This window comes from Myotis yumanensis, unplaced genomic scaffold (genome assembly GCF_028538775.1).
Source record: "Myotis yumanensis isolate MYYU_CA2020_CCGP unplaced genomic scaffold, mMyoYum1.0.hap1 SCAF_1, whole genome shotgun sequence".
Taxonomy (NCBI): Eukaryota; Metazoa; Chordata; class Mammalia; order Chiroptera; family Vespertilionidae; genus Myotis; species Myotis yumanensis.
The window spans coordinates 168,290,636-168,312,790 of NW_027223752.1; the positions used below are offsets into that span (position 1 = coordinate 168,290,636).

The 22,155-nt window shown below is 38.0% G+C and overlaps 1 protein-coding gene across 1 annotated transcript in view; it reads left to right on the forward strand.

The window, feature by feature from the left end:
* CELF2 (CUGBP Elav-like family member 2) overlaps positions 1–22,155 on the forward strand; it is an 862,326-nt gene that overhangs the window by 222,908 nt on the left and 617,263 nt on the right. The gene's annotated exons all lie outside the window — the stretch shown is intronic.

The following is a 22,155-nucleotide window of genomic DNA, read 5'->3' on the forward strand; positions in this document are numbered from 1 at the left end:
TTCCCTTTGGGTTTTTCTCTCCTGGATTTTGTTTATTGTTGAGTGTGATTTACTGTCTCTTTGGATCACATTGTTGGATATTGGCATTTCTGTATGACCATTTGATTTCACATTCCAAATACTTTTGTCTTATTGTGTTTATCCAAAACATTGGATTCTTTTAAAAGTATATTTTTTGAATAAGGTTATTGGAAGACTGTTTAGAAAATTAGGTCTATGGGTATAGTTAGAAGCAATATACTATAAGCCAGTCCCGTCACTCCGCAACTAATTAAAGGGCACCTATTCCCAGTGACTCTCCAAGTCACCTACTGCCTTCTAATACTCAGAAGGACTCTATGGAAAGAGATCATACTTTATTTTTTTTCTTTCCTGAGACTTTGAATATAAAAATAGCAATACTTAAATTTAAAGGAATAATTAATTCTCCTTCTTAAATAATTTAATACAGGGGCACTTTCCCCAGTGTAATATTTCTATAGCTAGACTTGATAAAGATTTATGCACTGTCCATTTTTCAAGACAGCCGGGAAAATGCACACAAACTAATCAACCATTTTAAGTCATCCTCACCGATAGGCTTTTCAGAATCTTTTTTTTTTTTCTCTTAGGTTTTTAAATGTCATTGCAATTGAATTTTGAGGACCACAAACTCTGGAATATTGTTACTGATAAATGACTCCTATGAATAGCAATTTCATTCATTCGAGTTTTTACAGTTATTTTGGTTTTGTTGATTTTCATGCTTGTATTTTTTTATTTTTTCAATACATTCCATTTTTCTGTTTCTTTCAATGTTTTTAATCCAATTACCAGCCCTGTAAATAAGCATTTGCCACATCTACAGTAGGTGCACTGAACTGTGAGTAGAAGTGATTTTTGATTACAGACAGGCTAATTTTCAAGGGACAAGAGGAACAAAATGCAGTGAACTGCATAAAAGAATAATGGTAAATACCTTGTTAGGTGACATATGGCACAGATTTAGAGCACAGATGGGAAAGGAAAAAGTTACTTAATCCTAAAATACATATGTATTTCATGGATAGGAATTGCTATCTGGCTCTTTTATGATCTGCTTGGTTATAAAAAGAAAAATATTTTATACATTTTATTGCTCAAGGGTGTTTTTTAATATTAGGATTAGCCTCTCTAATTGACAGGGTGACAAAAAGCAATTTAGATTCTTTAAAACCCTAGAGTTTTGTCAACCAGGCCAATGGCAAAACCATTAGGCAAGAGTGTTTCCAGGATTTTGGCATTTTCAATTTCTTATCCTTGTTCTTATTTCTCAGTCCCCTTTCTTCACCTATTTTTTAGAATTTGTAGTCTCTACTTACACACACACATACACACACACTCACATGCATACAACTGTGCATGCACACACAAATCTCACATAATTCCTACATTTTGAGGTATGATTACTAATGTCTTAGTGAGTTATTTTTATTACAGCCTCATATATTATCTGGCATTTATGCCTTATGATAAAGGGAGGAGCCAACAGATTAGCCAATATTCCATCATGGATCCCCTGAAATCATGGGGTCTCACTGCAAAGTGTGTTGCTTCTTCATCAATGTGAAAGCTGACCAAGATTATCCGTTGGAGGCAGAGTCAAAACAAAGTGAGTGTGCAAAACTAGATGTCACTGGTTTTAGGGGCCCATTCTTACTAGGATGAGTGAGAGGTATGGGGGAAGGGATGGAAAGCCCTTACCACTGGCAGAGGACTCGGTCAAATAAAGATGAAAAATAACAAGAGCTTTGGCAGATTAGGCCCCTTCCATCACAATAAGAGAATGTCCTGTTTTGAAGCTTCTAAATCAGAGTAACAAGGTTCATAGGCTACAGTCTTCAAGGGAACCAGCAAGTACCTAATAGTCATAACACTAGAAACTATTTCACTGATCCTTAATCATTGTGAGCTAAGATTCCTACATAATGATGAATTCTCAGCAAAGCTAACAAAGACAGGAGATTTAAGCACAAATGACCACCAGAGACCAAAATATCAGTTTCTTAGGAGAAAAGAAGAACTTGCAAGGATTGTCAGAGCAAGTTAAGTGCAATGAATGGAAAGCGGGTAAACTCTTAATTTTCTATGTGCACAGTGTGGACTTGATGAGCCTCGGGGAACGAACATCCAGAGGTATATAGATCAGCTCAAACTTGGACCCTGTCCTCCTCTTTTCAGAGGCCAAAGGAAACTGCATCAAACATCTACCTTCTGCTGGTTTTATACAGCATAAACTGACTGTACTAAGTAATGCAGCTTAACACTTTTTTAGTTCTTTAGGCAAACATTAAATCATAGAACTTTGCACAGTATTTAAGAGACATTTAGCTGCCAAAGGATGAATAAAATGAGTGATTTAGACACTGAAATCCAAAGCTTGGTGCCACTTTTATTATCTCATTTCATTATATATTATAAAATAGAGAGCTTATAATGACAATCACACACACTGTATTTTGTGAATTCACTTCTAAGACTAGCAGGATGCATTTTAGACAGACTATATAGTCTGTATACAAGTAGACCATGGGACTTTTGACTTTGGTATCAACGGTTTTACATAATGTCTCAGTGGCCTAGAGCTAAAGAGTCAGGAGATGTTCATTTGAATTGAACTTAATTTGGGGCTGACTTATATCCTAGAAACCCTGTTGATAAATAATACTGTTGAGGATATGGGTGTGAAGCAGTCTGTTTCCTTATTTACTAAGGGCACTTGTGTGAGCTAGGGAAAGAGAGGGAACACAAGTAAGACTTCAGTAAATAGAAACTGACATTTAGAAGGTGCATAATCTAATTTGGTTTTCTGCATTGGTCGAATTCACTGAATAATTGCTGAGCAGGCCTCTCCCTTTACTTGAGGGGTCAGAGGAAAGAGGCCAGTTCAGAATGGTAATGGTAGGGCAAGGGCTGGGCTGCCCTCTGTGGTTCTCCTCAGTCACAGCAGCTCCGCAAGCCATGGCTCAGTATTTAGGCCCCTGCTGCATGACAGGAAGTCTTAGTTACAATTCCTCTGTCAACATGGTGACAATTTTGTAAGAAGCTGGACTTCATTGTTGGCACATAGTATTAGATTATTTTCATTTGTTGCTAAGGTGGAGGAGTGTTTTGCTTTGCATGGCCCTATGCTATTTGCAGATTAGCTGGAAAGGAGTTTGAAGTTATCACCAGGGAAGTATAAATCAGATAACTTTAACAGGAAATTTAATTTCTGAAAAAAAAACACCCTAACTCTGTGTGTGCGTGTGCGTGTGTGTGTGTGTGTGTGTGTGTGTGTGTGTTTCACACCTCTTGTTCACTCATCCCTTTTGCGGTCAAGCAGGGCAAACTTCCCATCATATCTTCAGGTTGGTCTACCTCCAATGACTGGTGCTGTGATGTGGCTTTCTCATCTGTATTTGGGAGACTGAGTTTGCCTTGATTTTACATTCTTGATTACACCTTAAATAATAGTTCTTCTACCTAAATGTACGACCTCTTGTAATTATGTACTACTTAACCCTTATTTCAGCCCTTATTTCAGAAAACTAGCCCTCACCTCCAATGTATTGTGGTTCTCTTCCTAGGCCTGATTTATGCCCAAGGACCACTGTCCCTTTCCTGTCCTCAGGTCTGTGAAAACATGCTATGCTTAAACCCAGGGGCCCTTTTTCCATTTTAGTGTTTCACAGAAGAGTCTCTTGTAGAATCACTGCTCAGATGGGCATAGTTACAAAGTACTAATACTGTGCTTCTGAGCTGTGTTTTTAATGGATGCCTGCAGTCTATGCCCCAAAGGACTACCATGGAAATACTAAAGGTTAACTTGCCTCCACCTCAGACTTTCTACTGAAATTAGAGAGCTCATTTGAGAGATAAATTTGTTCTTTAAAAATTTATTTTCTCTGCATTCATTTTCTCTTTCTATAAATGGGAACCTGGGATCTCATAAAACTGAATTAAAATTATCAAATACTATTGAACCAACCTAATGAAAATTTTAACCAAAAGTCATTGTAAATTAGGTATGTGCTATACTGAGAACACAAGTCTTTGTAAAGTAGATATTGTTCCTATGTAAACTCATGAGTGGGGAATTTCTTGAATAAATTACTTCTTAATAACATCAGAGAGTCATTGGCTGGGTAAATATCTCCCTAGGGTATTCACTGAGTTTCTTGAATTTAAATGTTCAATAGAATTTCATATTTGTCACCTTTACTAACGAGTTTTCCTTTATGAAATAATTATTAGCATGAGAAAGTTAAATTTTTTGTCCAGTTTTTAGAATTAATGCAGTCTAAAAGATCTTGAGGGATTAGATTTTTCCTCTGGGAATGCAACATTTACATAATTTCTACTGCCCCAACATTTACTCTCCCCAGTCCACTGTCAATTTACTACCTGAGGCAGGAGGGGAAAAAATTATCAGAACCACCAAGTGTCTGGGAATTTCTGCTAGGAGGAGGAATGGACCCTCTCAAAGAACCAGAAAGCAACATCATGTCTTCCATTCTAACATGTGCTTTAAGCATCTAAAACATTTACTGTTGTCCTTTCTAGCCACATATGCCCAGCAAGAGCTATGGTGGCTGCTACATATATAACACTAGGTTCAATTCCCTGAGTTTTAAGAATAAACCTGGTTATGCTTATTCTGGAGTTGTAGTTTTTTTTTCTTTTTTAATTTTTGAATGTAGGATTTTAGCTGAATTTCTTTTATTTCAACATGGCAGCACATGCATTAAATGTTCTCATATCAAGATAAGAGCTGTAGGTCCTGTAATTTCAGCTCAGAATTACCTAGATATCCCATTCTGCAGAACCCTGTGAGGTAGAGGATTAAATGCTTGCTTATAAACAGACCTGAACTGCTTCTTTCACATAGGGAGTATCAGGGCTATGCTGTGAGATTTCACAGAGGCCATTCCCATGACCACTCAAAAGACAGATGCAAACAGATTGTCATCACTGTTCTCCTGTGCTGCCCAAATTCTATCCAAGCTCCTCCTGTTTGGGGCTAACTATATTCTCACATTTACAGCTGACTTATACCACAATGGGCAAAGTCAATAGGGTATTTGCTGCATGCATAGGTCAGGGAAAGTCCTGGGTGCAACATGGGACCTTCCATGCATTGCTCCCTGACCACTAAGTGTTTATAGCACCTTTATAAGGTTTATAGCATTTAGCTTTCCTGAAAATGGAATCAGCACCTTAAGACTAATCCATGATGTCTTTTAATTAGATTTGTATTGATTTTTAGAGAGAGAGCAAGGGACAGGGAGAGAGAGAAATATCTACCAACTGCCTCCTGCGTGTCCCCTACTAGGGATGGAACTCACAACCTGGGCATGTGCCCTGACCAGGAATGGAACCAGCAACCTTTTGGTACACGTGATGACATCCAACCAACTGGGCCACGCCAGATAGGGCTAATTCATGATGATTTGACTGGAAGGGAGAAAAAATGATACCCTTCTAAGTGCCATGTTTTTATCACCTTTGTAGTATATCAGGTCAAAAAACATTTATTTTGTATATTTGTATGATTTTGTACATTTAAGAAAACCATAACATGAATAATTAAAACTAGCATTTGAACATACTTAATATTACTATAAAAATTTTAACAGATAGACTAATCATATTAACAGCAGTTACTCAAAGATGGTTTTATGTGAGTGAATTTGCTCCTAAGCAAACATTCAAGAAGGCATACAGATCACCATGGCACAGGTTTGCAAAGAACCCAGATTAGAAAATAGTTGAGTGTGTACCCCAACCTCCACAAAGAAAACTCTAAATTCAGCCAAAGATTTTAAACAGAAGTGAAAGTTGTTCCCACATTATGCTACAGATTCATTGAAATACATATATTCTAACAAAATTCTATATATATATACAGAACATTTTTCTACTGAATTTTAAATTAAATCAAGTCAAATCTGACTGAAATCAAATATAAATTCCCATAGAAAATATTTCCCAGGTTGAGTCATTCAACAAGTATAAGTTGAGAACAATCTCAGCACCAGACAGATTTTAGTGGCAGGAGTCAGAGTAGAGGAATTGAGAATGAGGTTGAAACAGTGAGTGGCTCAGGGCAGCAGAGTTGGACATGCACACAAGGTTGCTGGGTACTGCAGTCTCTGGTCAATACTGTGGTTTCTCTTTGTATCATTTCTACAAACTTGAACTCTCTCCTCTTCTTCATTATCTTCCAAGACTGTAAGGATTTCCAGAAGATCCTCTGACCTCATATTTGAAATTTCTTTTGACTATTTGCTTACAATATCTGTGTTTCTGCTGTCAATCTTGATGTAGAATGTTGACCAGTACAAAATTCCCTTATGTTTGAGACTTGAGTTATACAAAACAAGTATGTTTCCTGTCTATCAATTCTTTATAATTAAAATAGTCAATTTATCTTATTTAATGAATTATCCATATCTATGACAAAGCAGTATCCTATATAAAATGCTGATTTCCCAAAGTAAAAGCAACAAACTAAATCAAGAATGTCTACTGCTCCCATCAAGCCTCCCATCAGTGTATACCCTATATTGGTTGGCAGTAGTGATGGTATACCAGAATGCAAAATCCCAGATCAACCTCCTTGAAGCTGCGTGTCCTTAGGGAAATTTTATTTTCTTGTCTCAGTTTCCTTTGTAAAAAAAGGAGAATCACAGTATTTTCTATCTCATAGTATGGTTTTGTGGATTAGATAATAAAGTACATTTAAGATGCTTGGTATCATCACTGAGACATGTTATTATGACATCCTGCCTTAGAACATGGCAAAAGAAGTAGCTATCAACTTGAAGCAAGAATCCTGTTGAGTTCTGCAGGAAGTTGAATACAACACCTGATGGTAGAGCATAATAAATAGCAAGATGGGAACACCAACAACCAGGTCTGGGAATCTCCAACATGGTAGTGTTTTCATGCAGGATGTTTACAAGAGCACAGAGGTGTATAGAATTGGTGATAAACTAACAAACAACTCTTGGATGACAGCTGTTCATTGCAAATAAGGAGGACCACAGAAAACCCATCTCTCACTAAGAGTGCTCCCAAGTAATGCTTAGGGTAGGTGTAAGAACTGGGAGTTATATAGACAGACAAACTCTCTAGCTATCTGTGAGGGGTGGTGAGGCAACCTCAAGCCCCAGCATAGTACCAGTCATTTCATTTCATAGATCCTAGAAATTTGTCTAATATGACAGTGAACCTATGGTGTAACATTCACTTTAACTGGAAGATGTCTAGGAAAATATCTTAAGCCAGTGGAATTATTCATGGAGCTCAGAATGGTAGAACAGTTCTGCAAATCAGGCTATACCTGTTACGTCATTCAAATTAACTGACTTCCTCACTATAACATATCAGTAACAGTACCTCCATTTCTTAAGGTGTGGAGAGGGTTAAATAACAAAGATAAGACCTGAAAGTAATTCATGCAAAATAAATATACACATGTGTAACATTGTTTTCTTTGTTTTTCATCATTCCATCTACTTAAAAAAAGGAGAAACCCTATGGTTTTGCAGAATTACATACCCATTAGTTCTCAGGATAACCCATCCAAACCATGTAGCAGCCCTCTCAGTAAACCACAGGTCTGGGGCTCTGGTCCAACAACGTGCTTGTGCAACAAATGCATTTTGAGCTCACTGCTCCCGACTGATTTCTGTTTTATTCTATTTCGCTTTACAGAAGAGGTAGCAATGAAAGATTTCCCATAGCATCCATCTATTTATTATTAAAGAAAACAACAAAAGATTGTGCTAAAATTAAAGAGCCATTTTCACACATGCCAACACAGAAAGTAGTGTGGTCTGAAGTCAGTCTTTTCAACAGCATCCACATAGCGCTATCTCTATTTTAAGCATCACTCTTGATTATAAAATTCAGCAGTGAATTCTGTCTTTGCAACTAACATGCAGTGTGGTTTTAAGTAAATATATATAATATGCTGGTAAATTTTTATATATAACACAATATCTATAATGTATATTTAGCATATAAGTATAATATACTAGTAAAATAGTATATATACAGTATATATATATATATATATATATATATATAGCATCTACTTTATATTATATATACTGCATATATAATATATCTACCATAAACTCTAGTTTATAATAGGTATCTTCTATACTATATTAAGTATCTATAGTAAATATGTTACATAGTTGACCTCTTATAAGATATCTATATACATTTTAACTTCTTCATAATAAAATGTCCTTACTTTCCTCACAGATTTTTTATGCAAATATCATAGAAGATGCAAAAGATCCTTTGAAAAATTAAATATTATCCCAATTATGCTGCACATTTCTTTGTGTATAAATATGCACACATACATATCAAACTTACCATGTGTTTTTAAGACAATTCAGTTTAAGTTACTTCCTTTCTGGTCAATAAATTAACTATAATAATAATTATCAATCAGAATAGAAGGGAATTTCTACCAAACTTTTCAGAGCTCCAGTATGATTTGTCAGTCCTGTACATAAGTTGGTTGATATTATAAGTACTTCTTATTGAAACCCCTGGGCCAGGCAGTATGCTAGAGAAGGGGATGTCAAGGATGAGTGATTCATATGCAGTCCTTGTCCTTGTGGAGATGGGTACTTACACGTTTGGTAAATAATGGCACAAATAGATGTATAATCCAAATTGTCTCCGTGCTGTAATGGACACGAATGGAGCACATAGCGAGGGAATGGGTCCCAATCATCCAAGCATTCCTTGAGGAAGTGGCATTTGCTCCAACATCTGAAGGGTGATTTGATGGAAAGTTGGGGCCCGGAATGCGAGGAAGTAGGCGGGGGGGGGGCCTGCTTTTCCAGGCAGAGGGAGCATCAGGCATCCCTTTTGGAGGAGATGGTTGCTTGGAGCAGAATGGTTGCATGGTGGATGAACTGGAATGATAAACTGATTCTGGCTTTCAATTGGAGTGAAGAGATCTGTGTTTTCTAAATGGCAGCTCTGGTGAGTGATTGTGAAGAATAGAATGGTATCTTCAAATATTTTCCAGATTTCACATTTTCACCTTCATCTTAGGGAAGACTAGTCTTAAATATATAGAAATGGCATCTAAATAATTAAATGTTGACATTTCAATAATTCCAGAAAAAAAAAACTCAACCTTACCTTAAACTGAAATTATGGTCCCTGCTAGATATCTGATATTCCAGACAAGAGGTCTACTCCTTTGGCTTTAAGGCTTTGTTCCTGGGGCGGGCTAAAAGGAGTTAATGGGTGGCAGTGGGGAAGGGGGACATATATAATACTTTCAACAATAAAGATTTAATTAAAAAATAACATAAAAATAAAATGCTAGAAATAAAGTTTTTAAAAGGTAGCACGTAAACCTCATCTGTCAATTATTCTTTATTAAGGATCACTGACTCCTTCCATGGAAAGAGGTTTTGTTTAGGAAGAGACAGAATAAAAACCAAATATAGAAAGATGGGTAGGGTGGAATGAGTAACAGCTGGAGAAGGGAAAAGAAGAAAATGAGAAGGTCCAAAACCAAAATACACAGACTGTAGTGTTTATTCTGATCACCAACCACCCTGTGTGTGGAAAGCTTGCAAGAAGCTTCCAAACTCCAAGTTCTGGCACCATTATTCCTTCTGTCGTACCTCAACTCAAAGATCCAATCTGGGCTTCTCCCTTTTCCCTACCGTAATAAATAACAACTCTGAAACCTAAGCTAAGATTTATCAGGGGCACTCAGATATAGCAACTCATTAAAGCTCAAAGTAGTCTCTGCCTTGTTCCTGGAATAGAAAAGGGAGGAGGGCATTTGTGAGCCTCATGAGCAGACTACAGCTGCTTCCGACCTGCTCAGAAGGATTAGACAGACAAAACCTAAACACAGAGAAAGATGCAAATGTCCCCAGGAACTGGGACACATATGAGTCTCAGCTCCAAATGTCAATTACTGGGAGTCTCCAGAGCCTGGTTAAAAATAGATATGCAGGTTTCTTTGTTCACATGTCAGAAAGGGGCATCCCATCAAGTCAGATTCCCATCACCTTCTTTTTACCCAATAGCTGAGGTGTCAACCATTTGCAACTGTGAATCTTGGTTACAGTGCTGTCACAGGGTCTAAATTAGCATGTGCCCTTTCAATTATATCCAGATACCAGCATCTCCAGGTTTTCACAGAATGTGCATGATACGGGACACACAGAGACATAATATGTGTAAACTTTGTTATAACTAGCCCTCCACCCACCCACCCACCCAAATAGACTCCATTTGGTTTGTGCAGAGAGAGAGAGAGAGAGTAGGGGCAGGGAGCAGTTACAATTGCTGTCAGGCAAGTTAGGCAAACCAGGAGGCAGGACGGGGTGGAGATGGGAGAGAGAGCCACGTCTCATTTTCCATTTCTGCTGCCACCTCACTAAGGGACCTTAGAAAGTCCCTCACACTGCATTTTCCCTCTTCTCCATAATTAGGTGAATCCCTAGCTACCCACCTTTGGCCAACAAATATTGTACAAATGAATGAGACTTAGACTGAAGGACTCATGAACTTCTCCTGCTAACTGTGCTGAAATTTGCAGTCAACTCCAAATTAGACTTGATAATTGAAGGAGCTGCATACAGATATCCCCAAATAACAGACAATTTAAAAGTTGTTTTTGACTTGATTCCGGTCAGCAATGTTTGATTTTTGAGGGGAGCTGAGGATTTGCTTCCCTAATTACTTTTAGCTTAATCCAGTATTAAACTTGTACGTGTTCTATTTTTTGAGCCCTGCCTTGCTTGAAACAGAAAGATATGGAATAGGAAGGAGATGCCCAAAATGCAAATTCGCCACTAAAGGGGGAAATATACAACAAATTAACAAGTTACAAATTGTCCATAAATATAGGTTTAACTTCAGAGAGAGCAATGGTGGTGGTATGTTTAATTTGTTATTTTTGCCAGAAGTTTCATTGTCACTTAACGGACTCCTTTATGTGTCTCTCAACAATAAGCCTTTGAAATGGACCCTTGCTGAAAGGTAAACACCCCACCCTCACTAGCTCAAATGAAGCACTCTGGTTTGGGGACACCTTCACCAACCTTATTACATCTCTGCAGTAGTTCCACAGATAAGCATTTTTAAGAACTCGTCTTCCCTCTATAAACCACTCCAGATCCACTTTTGGTGGTGAATAGAATTCATTAGAGCAATTTTATTCCCCTGTCCATTTTCTAACATAAATGTTCTTCCCCCAAATATGTACAAAATAAAAGACCTACTAAAACTGACTCCTTTCCAAACCATGTCTGGTGTTTACCCAGAGGGACTGCCCTTTCCCTCCTGAGAGCTCCAGCAATTCTGCTGTCTCCTGGGGACCCAGCCAATCTTCTCAGAACCTACAGGCATTGTAAAGCACTACCTTTGCCTCTGTCCTTGCCCTTCAGATTCGTTTGAAGAACAGCTAACAAGTTTACAGTTCTTGCCAAGTGCTGAGAACCGAACCCTTCATGTAGATTAACTCAGTTAACCACAACTCTGTAGATCCTCTTATTATGGGAATTTTACAGAAGGAGGAAATTGAGTATTGGGTGAAACATTAAAGTAAATTTCAGTACAGAGCACAGCTAGGAAGGGATAGAGTGAGAAGTCACACCCAGCATGCTGATTCCAAGGCTCATGCTTCTACTCTGTACCTCCACCGAACATTGAGACCATCCCCTACCTTGTCCTGGAATCTACACTTATCCTCACTACTGTGGCCCAACTAAGGACCCACACTACAATATTAAAGATTCAGCCTTTCATGGGTCCTTTAACCTATCAGTGATCTTGCAATGGCTCGCAATCCTTAATTACAGCAGAATGTCTGCAGATGGGGAATGGTGAGGTCTCTTGTGCTTCAAAAGACCCATGATTGCAGAGGAAAAAATATTATGCTAATGCTAAATGGCAACCAGGAGATGGGTTAAACTATCTTCTTATCTTAGTTCCTCACCCTGCATTTGCAGAAGAACTTCCATGGTTCTCAGTTCAGTGCTCTGTAAGTCAGATAATTATTTGAAACCCTCTGCAGTCCCAAAGCTATCTCTGCACAAAGATTTAATGCCTGAGTTCCATAGTGAGATTTCTGATTACCCAGACTTCATTATCTTTATGAAACAAGCAACAATCCATTTACTGGTGTACAGGAAAGTCTCATCATAAACTGTTAAGTCTAAACTACCATTGTCAAAACAAATGGATAAAGTATATTGTGTGATTTACTTTTCTTGATTTTTTTCTGTCTGTTTGCCTACCCATTCATCTACAAAATTTGGTAATTCACAATGGGGCTCTCAGTCATTAGTCTGAATTAGTAAGTTTCTACTACATTTTAGAAATCAAATTGAAGTCCTCAGGAGGTTGAAATGCTTGAAATTATCTAAATGATTTTCATTACCAGGCCTCAGATTTTATTAAACATGTTATTACTTTTCAGAAATAATGAATTATAATATAATAATTAATAATCAAACATCAAGGAGTACTATATTTCCTACTGCAGAGTGAAATGGTGATGGTCTGCAGCATGGCAGTGGAGTCCAGTCTCAGGTTTCTGTAGTCTGAACTTGATGGAGAATTTGGGCTGAGTTAATTCCCCGGCAAGCACCCTACTGTCTCCCTCATCCTGCTGATGTCCTGGCACTTGGTGTCTATTGGGTCTCAGCACAGGCTCTCAACCATGAAATAGAAGTTTCAACAATGTTCATAGTATTTAATGCTAAGAAACTGCCACTGTCCCCTTTAAAATGCCCTCCTGACCATTCCAGAAGACATGAGGAAGCTTATATAAGAATTCATGTCACCCTGGCCAGTTTGGCTCAGTGGATAGAGTGTCGGCCTGCAGACTGAAGGGTCCCAGGTTCGATTCCGGTCAAGGGCATGTACCTTGCTTGCAGGCACATGCCCAGTAGGGGGTGTGGAGAAGGCAGCTGATCAATGTTTCTCTCTCATCGATGTTTCTAACTCTCTATCCCTCTCCCTTCCTCTCTGTAAAAAAATCAATAAAATATATGGGGGAAAAAAGAATTCATGTCTTTGTTCTTCCCTCTTATCCATCCAACCCCACTTCCTTTCCAGATTCTTCCATGAGTGAACATAAAGTTACAGAATAAACTGTGACGCTCTCTAACTGTGCGGATATGTGCAACCCATTTTCTTCTCCTTTCTCCTCTTGCTCCGCACCTCTAAAGGAAACTCCTCCATATCAATGGTGTAACTCTCCAAAGCATTTGTGTTCCTGCTACAAAATGATAGGCTATATTTGAACTTCAAGGTGGGGGTAGGTGCAGTCAGTAATGGTAGTGCAGGGTAAAAAAACATATACACAAAAATCTAACATGGAGCCTCAAACTTCTTGCTTACTCACTTAGCACTTTGGAGGTTAGAAAAAGACTATGAGTTTGGCTCAGATCTTTCCTGCAAAGCACCTTGGACTATGTTTCGCTCCCCTACTGAAATCTTTTAACTGTTTTAATTGTTTAATTTGCCAGTTATTCTAGGTGTTGTCTCTTCCATTCCTCCTGTCCCCCATTGGTATTTTGGCCTCATCGGGTTTCATACTCTCACACTTCCTCCAGGAAGCCAAGCCTGGGCTGGGGTCCCTTCTTAGTGCACATCTCCCAGTGGTACTTGATGAGTCCTGGTGCTTTGATGGTATCCTCCATGTGGGCCATACACTCTGAGGGCAGGAACCATATTTGATTGCTCGCCTTTATCCTTAGTACCTAACATAATGCTCATCAAATTTTTGTTTCATGAAAGTGGGTAAACGAATAGATGGATGATAGTGATGCAGGGAAAGTTTGAATGATTTCCTCTCTCTGTTCATACCACTACCCCTGGTCCAGATAGTCCTGCAGCCCTTCTCATCCTGCTGGAGCCTTCCATCAATGTCCTCCACTTATAGTATCTTAACTCAGAGTGTTTTCTATGAAGTGAAGCCTCCAGCCTTCAGAACACTCAAGGATGGGAAGGGAAAGCATGTGCAGAAATAGAAAGAATCTATCCAATAGGAGACTATTGTAAAATTCATGGGACCCTCTGTAAAATGGGGAGCAGGACTCCAGCTTTTTCAAAGAGCCAGATGTCAGAATCAAATACTAAAAATGATATTGTTTGCAGGGGTGGGGGTGCAAAGTAAGGGGAACTAGCCCATGGAATTATGGAATAAAGTGAATTTAGTGACACTGACTATAGATATAAAAAAATTGACCAAATTAGAAAATATGTATTAAAAATATGTATTGAAAACAAATTAGAAAATATGTATTAATTATAACAAATTGAATTAATTTGCATAAACTGCTTACAAATTTTGCCTAAACATGATGCTGTAAAATAATAATTTTATTTTACAAAATATACAAGTCAATGTTTACCCTTGTGGTCAACCTTTTATTAGTGGAATGACAAACTCAACACATACATTTTTTTCTTCTTCAATTATCTGTGAATTTAGCTTGGTCAACTCTCACAACTTTAAAAATCTATGGAGAACTCTATGCATATGTTGAATTTTGCACCATTAAATGTTTTAAATAATGAAATTAGCTTTATCTAAATGGTTTGTCCATTTGGGAATAAAGTGGTAGCAACTGACAAGCCTTTTTCATCAGGACCTACCTTTAACTTGTCTAAATTTAATTCAACCAAAATAAATTAGAACTTCTAATGTAACCAATTTTATAAATGACAAAGAGAGAACTTTTGCCAAATCTCCTACCCCAGCTAGATCTTTTAGGAAAACCAAGCCCAAAATTAGCTAGGGCTAATCACATAACCAACCCATCATCAACCTCAACTCACCACCCTCATACTAGACTCACATCATTTAGAGTACACTCCCTTTTTCAGCTGTACCTTTACAGTAATAAAAGTCATGGGCATCAGTTTGGTATGGAAGGAAGGTACCTGAATTATAAGTACTATTTAACAAGGTATCAACTAAATACAACCAAAATTTTAGTCATTCCTGATAATGGGAATCAAGTGAGCACATGTATTAAAATTCTCAAGTAGTTCATAATCCTTCCTTGGGTATATTTCTGTTGAGCATGAATGAATCTTAAAAATATCCACCTAGATCAGTGGTCGGCAAACTCATTAGTCAACAGAGCCAAATATCAACAGTACTTCTTCAAAATAGAATCGCCCAGGCCAAAAATCGACTTCTGTGCATGGGCCTCAAAGTGTCAATCACACTGTATGTGCGCCCGCACGTGGTATTTTGTGGAAGAGCCACACTCAAGGGGCCAAAGAACAGCATGTGGCTCGCGAGCTGCAATTTGCCAACCATGGACCTAAATGATTCTCTCAGATTAGGTATTAGGAAACTAAGATCCAAAGAACTCAAGAGAATTGTCAAAGCTCACAGAAGCAGATAGTGGCAGTCAAGAATAATACTCAAGTCTCCAGATACATAGTCCAGTGACCTTTCACTGCCTAGATTTTACAATGTTAAACTTTATAGTTTCACCAAAACTTTAGGCAGAGAGATTTGCCAGCCACATAAAGATTTCCTCAGTCTTCTACTGATTTGAATGAAAGAATTATCGATAAAGCAGATGAAAATATCAAAAAGAAAACTCAAAATTTTACAAATAAGAGAGCAACTAGTTCATCAAGACTGACCTACAAGTCAGATTTTAATTTTCCAAAAACATGCCAGTTTTACAATAAAGTATAATCTTGGAATCAAAACTAAAATCATGAGTTCTGACTTTTGGGTTGATTGACTCTTCTCCCATATATCAATTTTGGTTAAATATTCAAAATCATTGGAAATGCTGGCTGTTTGATTATAATGCTCTGGTTGAAATATAAATAATAACTCTGCTTTAGGGCATAATTACAGAAGCCAGACTCTATAATCAGTGTACAATTTGATCTAGAAATCCTCCAATGAAGTATGTATCCTCTGTCTAGATGTTTTATTTAATGTCAGCAAAATCCTAGACATCTGATATTAGTAGGGTCTTTTGATTATGTCACATAGGGTGAAAATAAGTTTCTTTCTTTTATTTAAGGTAGGAAAAATTGTTCAACCAAATGAGGTTAATGTTGGATAATGTAAAATGATAGTTGTCATTAAATACTTGGATGGTGAGAATGTTAGATGAATTTCTTATTAATGTAGAGGCAAAAATAGTTTAAAAGATGGCTGAAATACAGGGAGATAAATTTTTGGTTCATGTGGAAAACACAATCCCTCCTTCTAAGAACTGATCAACAATATAAATGACCAGCCATGAGAATTTGTGAGCAACTAGCCACTGCAGAAGCAGAAGCAGAAGCAGCAGAAGCAGAAGCATACTGGATGACCGCCTGTCAAGATGGTGTAAATGGGATTCCTGCATTGGGTGGGTGGATTGAGCAAAATGATCTCCTTTTTACTTATTCCCTTCTAATAGCAGGCGTTATACAATTCAGCTTTCATCCATTGATTTTAGTAAGGTTTGGAGTATTAGTTTAATCAACCATTACTAAGTAGCTAAATTTGTACTTTGCTAGACATTGTACAGACAGAGCTTCAGGGACATGGACTTAATCCTTACAAACTTAGATATATGCACGCAAACATTGAGATAGGTCTGTGTTCACATTCTATGCTTTTGGGATCATCTAAGGAAAGGAAATCATGAAAACTTTGAGTGTTTGAAGCAGGGAGCAAAATCAAATGCCATGGAAAAAGAATTATCATTGTATTGTTAAATGAAATTTTCCTGTTGCACAATATCTCATAACACTGGCTTGGTCCACAAGCCAAGAAACACAGGATCATATTTAGATACTATAATGGACATATGTTATAAATAAATACACAGGTAAAATCTCATAGGTAGAACAAACTCCAGAATTCCATCATCTTTCTTTATAGATGAAGAAATTAAGACTCAAGAAGGTGAATGACTTCCCCACCATCTCATGGGATTATTATGGTGCTGAGGGACTGAGTCCTGTTTCTAGCCAAACTAATTAACTTTTATGTAAAGGCTAATGTCCTGAGACATAAGACAATGGCATTAGGTGGTTCTGAAGAAGGAAAAGCAAACAAATGACTTGGCATGCATAAAATACCTCCAAATTAAAACATAACAAAAATCATGTCAGTGCACAAAGCTCATAAGAAAGAAGAAAATGTTATAGAGCTTCATGATAAGAAAACTTGTTGACTCAAGAAAGAAGAGGAAATCATAGGAAAGAAGTTATAGATTATTTCATTTTAGAGCTATTTCTCTTGTTTTTCTGTTTTTGTTAACTCTTTGTGAGATCATTCCTTGGAATCTTATATAAATGGAATTATTGAGACAAGAATTAAATCTAACACACAGGATTGAAATAAGATCCTGAGAGTGGTTAAAATGATATTTAGGTTAAGAAATAATAATTCTGTTAGCATATCGGTATTCACCTTGAACCTTACACACACACACACACACACACACATGCTAAATTTTTATCTAAAAATGAAGTCATTATTACATAAACTCCATAAAAGCAAAGGTTATTCCTGTCCTGTGGTCTTTAAAGTACCTGCCCTGCAAGGTGTTATATACATAATATATGTTTAATAAATACTCATATATGAAAAGGATGGTGATGATAATAACCTTTGCCAAATGCCAATTACAGGACATCCAGTCAGAGCTTCATGGATCAATACATCAGCAGAAAGAAAGCAGCAAATGGAATTAAAATAATGTATCTGTTTGTTCATTGTTAATGGCTGCTATGAATTTGAATTAGGCCAGTAATTGCTTCCCTGATATGAGAGCAAAATGCCAAGGTAAAGACTGTAATTAAAATTCAGAAAGAATGTAGGCCCAGAGTATGGGGACGCCTTAGAAAAGAAATATCATTTCCTCTGTCCCTTTTCCAAATCTTTTCCTAATTTCTTAGAATTCTTTGCTCTCAAAATTCTTTATTTAATTTTTTATCTCCTCCCATTACTTTATCTATTTATCAGCTATTATCCCCAATTATGAAGCCAGTGAAATTCCTGTGTTTAAAGAATGCTACTTCTTTTCTGAGAAAAGTTAGGAAATAGGAAGTGTTAAAAAAATTCAACTAAGTAAATTTAAAGTTCTAATTGCTTTATTCAGTGATTCATGAGTCAGGCGGCATCCTAGCTAACAAATATAAAGGTGCTCCCAAGAGCTGTAGAAAAGCAAAGGCTTTTATAAAGGCAGAGAAGGAGAGGGACAAGGACATTTTCTACCAAAAAGCACAAAAAGTAGATTGTTTCAGGTTTAGGTCACTTTCCTATAAGGGGTAGGAGTCAGTCAGGCACTTTACCTCACTTTTGTGAATCAGGTGACTCCAAATTGACTGGTTAAAGGTTACATTACTGGGAAAGTCTGGAACTGAAATTAGGTATTAAGCCTTGGTTTGCTGATATGAGGCTTAGCACCAGCAACTCCAGGTTGGGCCTATTACTTCTCTTCCAACTGCCCCACCAGCAATAAAAGGAGTCCTGATGAGGACAGTGTGGAAAGACCTCTGAGATACTCGATTTTTAAAATAAGACTTACTGTGCCAGCTCCTCTGAATCCAAGGGGAGACAAGTTGCCTTTTGTCATATCTGATCACTGCTAAACAGGGAAGGCAAAAATATGGCTGACCATTTTATGTCCAAAGGAAACCAACTGACACAGCTGCATCCATCAAGAAATAAATAATAGTAATTATAAAAAATTTTGAAATCAAACACTCAGATTTTTCTGATTCCAATTAGTTGAACTCAATCTGTGACATCTTACTGCTTTTGCTAGCTTGAAATATGATTGGTTGATATATCTTAGAACATCCTCAATTTCCTCTCCAAATCACAGGATTCTACAAGGAAAATAAGTGTCCTCAAAAGAAGCTGATGGCTTGGGGTTTGGTGAATAATGCAAAGAGTATTTGCTTTGTTCATTGCTTCCCTCATGACTGCTAGCTCTGTGCTGGATTCTACCACCCTATAATAATGTTTTGACTGGGGACTCCACAATGTAGTCATGAAAACTCACAGAGCCCAACCTGCCCCTTTGCAAGGACTCAAACCCTTATAGCACTAAAAGAATGCTTTAAATAGCAAATGGAAAACAGTCTTCCACTCCAAGGTATGGGGCACAGGAACAGTACATTTGAAACAGAATAGTGGCCTTAACTGGTTTGGCTCAGTGGATAGAGCGTCAGCTTGCAGACTCAAGGGTTCCAGGTTCGATTCCATTCAAGGGCATGTACCTTGGTTATGGGCACATACCCAGTAGGTAGTGTGCAGGAGGCAGCTGATCGATGTTTCTCTCTCATCGATGTTTCTAACTCTCTATCCCTCTCCCTTCCTCTCTATAAAAAATCAGTAAAATATATATTTTTTAAAAAAGAAACAGAATCGTGGCTGGACAAATGCATTTCTCAAAGTAAAATCTTCAGGCAGGTTGTGGTTGTTACAATAATAAAGTGTAGTATAGAAATATATTTGAAAAAGGCTTCATTGTCTAGGGATAATTAATGTCCCTGGCAAAAATTTTCTAAGACTATGATTTCATATTTAATTATAAATAACTAGAGGCCGGGTGCATGAATTCATGCATGGGTGGGGTCCCAAAAGGGGTGTGTGTGTAGGGGGGAGGAACTGGGATGAGCTTGCCTACCCTGGATCCAGATCTGTCCCACTGAAGTTCTCGCCGGTTGTCGGGAGCCCCCTGGTGGCTGCTTTTATATCCTTTGTTCCTTGCGGAGCATCTAAGGAGGGGAAGCAGATGTGGTGCCTGAGGCCAACTTCCAAAAGGGCAGTGCTGTCGGGATCATGCCTGTGGCGCTGGCCCATTGGTGCCTGACCCATTCTTTGGAGATTGGCCTGCAGGCCTACTGAGGGAGTGAGTGGCTACCTCGGGGCTGGTGGGCCACTCGGTCCGATCTGTCAACTGAGCAGCGCTCCCACTTTGGGAGTGCACTGACCACCAGGGTGCAGCTTCTGCATTGAGCGTCTGCCCTCTGGTGGTCAGTGTGTGTCACAGTGACCGGTCTACCAGTCCAGTCGTAACAGTCACTTAGGCTTTTATATATATAGATTACAAGGACACAGGAAGCACAGTTTAATCGGAGAGCATCACATATTTAGAAGCATGTATTAAGCATATGCTGCATGTATAGCACTTTCTTATACGTATAACCGAGTCCAACAGAAGTATATTTCTGATCTTGTATATGATTAAGGAAAGAACTGTTTGGTTTAAAATCAATTGCATTGGATACCTACTACCTGGTGAGCTTTAAATCTGAATTTGATTATGGGTTATTTTTTCTGTGTTTCTTTTTAGAATGACTTTAAAATGTCAAATTTTATCTCAGGAGCAGAAGGGGTTTTTGTTTGTTTGTTTGTTTGTTTGTTTTAATTTATCTTTATTGTTCAAAATATTACAGATGTCCTTTTTTTTTCCATTGACCTCCCTCTCCTCCCCATTACCATCCCTCTCCAGCCTTCACCCCACTATTGTCTGTGTCCATGGGTTATGCATATTTGCATATAAGTTCTTTGATTGATCTCTTCGCTCCCCTCTCTACCTCCTTCCCTCTGAAGATCCCCAGTCTGTTGCATGCTTCTATGACTCTAGATCTATTTTGTTTTTATTAGCAATATCAGTGACACAAAAACTTCACAATAAATGTTAAAGTGCATTAATGGAATCGATAGTAAGCTATTGGCACTTCTGTGTACTTCCCATGGAACAGCTTTCCCATTTTCTTTTTACAAATGTGAAACCAATAGCATAAATTTGAGGCATTGGCATTGTTAGGTTCAGGTATTACAGTCGAGAAAATGAGCTAACAGGATGGTACTCTCCATCCATTTTAAAATTAAGACTAATGCTGAAAATTAAGTATGATTTTTAGTTTTCTTTATGTCAGAGTTTTCAACCTTGACATTATTGGTCAGGTAATTCTTTTCTGTGGGTCACTGTCCTGTGGGTTGTAGGAGAGTTAGCGGTATCCTGACCTCTACCCTCAAAATGCCACAGCAGTCCCTCCAGTGACAACCAAAACTGCCTCTGTCTCCAGACACGGCCAACTATCCTCTGGAAGCACATCCCTTACCCATTAAGAATCTCTGCTGTATTTTGACATCTAATTGTATAAGTCACTATTGCCCATAAGAGAAAATATTGAATTCAATACATCATGTTTGCTGTAAGCTTAACCAAGAAATCTCATAGACAGGGATCTATAACTTTATGGAATTTATACTGTTATTGACTCACAGGCTTCTTTTCCTAAGAAAAGGATGAAAGGCATTGTGTGTGCTCGTGCCAGGGTTGCCTTTCTGAGTCACAGTGGATGCCAGGTCCAGCCCTAACCTCCCCTGAGCAGAGACAACCCGGAGCAGTTGCTCTAATCTGTACATCTGGGGGCTACTTATAATGACTAACCATTTTGCCATGAAAATAAAGGGGCAAGTGAGTATCTTTAGTCTACAGCTGGTTTTCCTGATGGGAGGATGCCAACCTGTTTACCTCTGGATTTCCAAGGAAGTGAATGTGATAGGTGTACTGAGTTTAAGCAGTCCTCAACTTTTCAAGGCCTTCATTTTCCTGTTTATAAAACGTTTGGTGGTCCTAAATTCTCTGACTTTTCTCATTTCAAAAGATTTTAGCATGCCTCTATAGTTTATCAAGTTCCCTGGAGATTGGTAAGATATATCTACAAAGAACTGGAATCTAGCAGGAGAGGGAAAGTGCAATGCTTTTGGTTGGCGGGTCTGCTGGTACTCAGGCTTACATTATAGATCAACCCCTAGATAATCCATTAGATAAGATTTGCATTCTCACAAGATACAAGAATTTTTGAAGTGGACAGTTCTTACTTAACATTTCAGCACTTGTTATGATTGAGGGAGTATACTCTTCTCTAATCATTTTATTCTTTTGACTTCTATGATCTACATTTGCCTGGTTTTCCTACTATACCACAGGCCCTTTTCTCCTAAGCTCCTTGACTGGTTCCTTCTTTCTACAAAACCTATAAATATTTCAGGGTTTGCAGGACTCTTCCCTCAGGCCTCCTCTCCTTATGTCCACTCCTCCTGTGTGATCTCATCCAGTCCCATGGTTTCAAATTCAATCC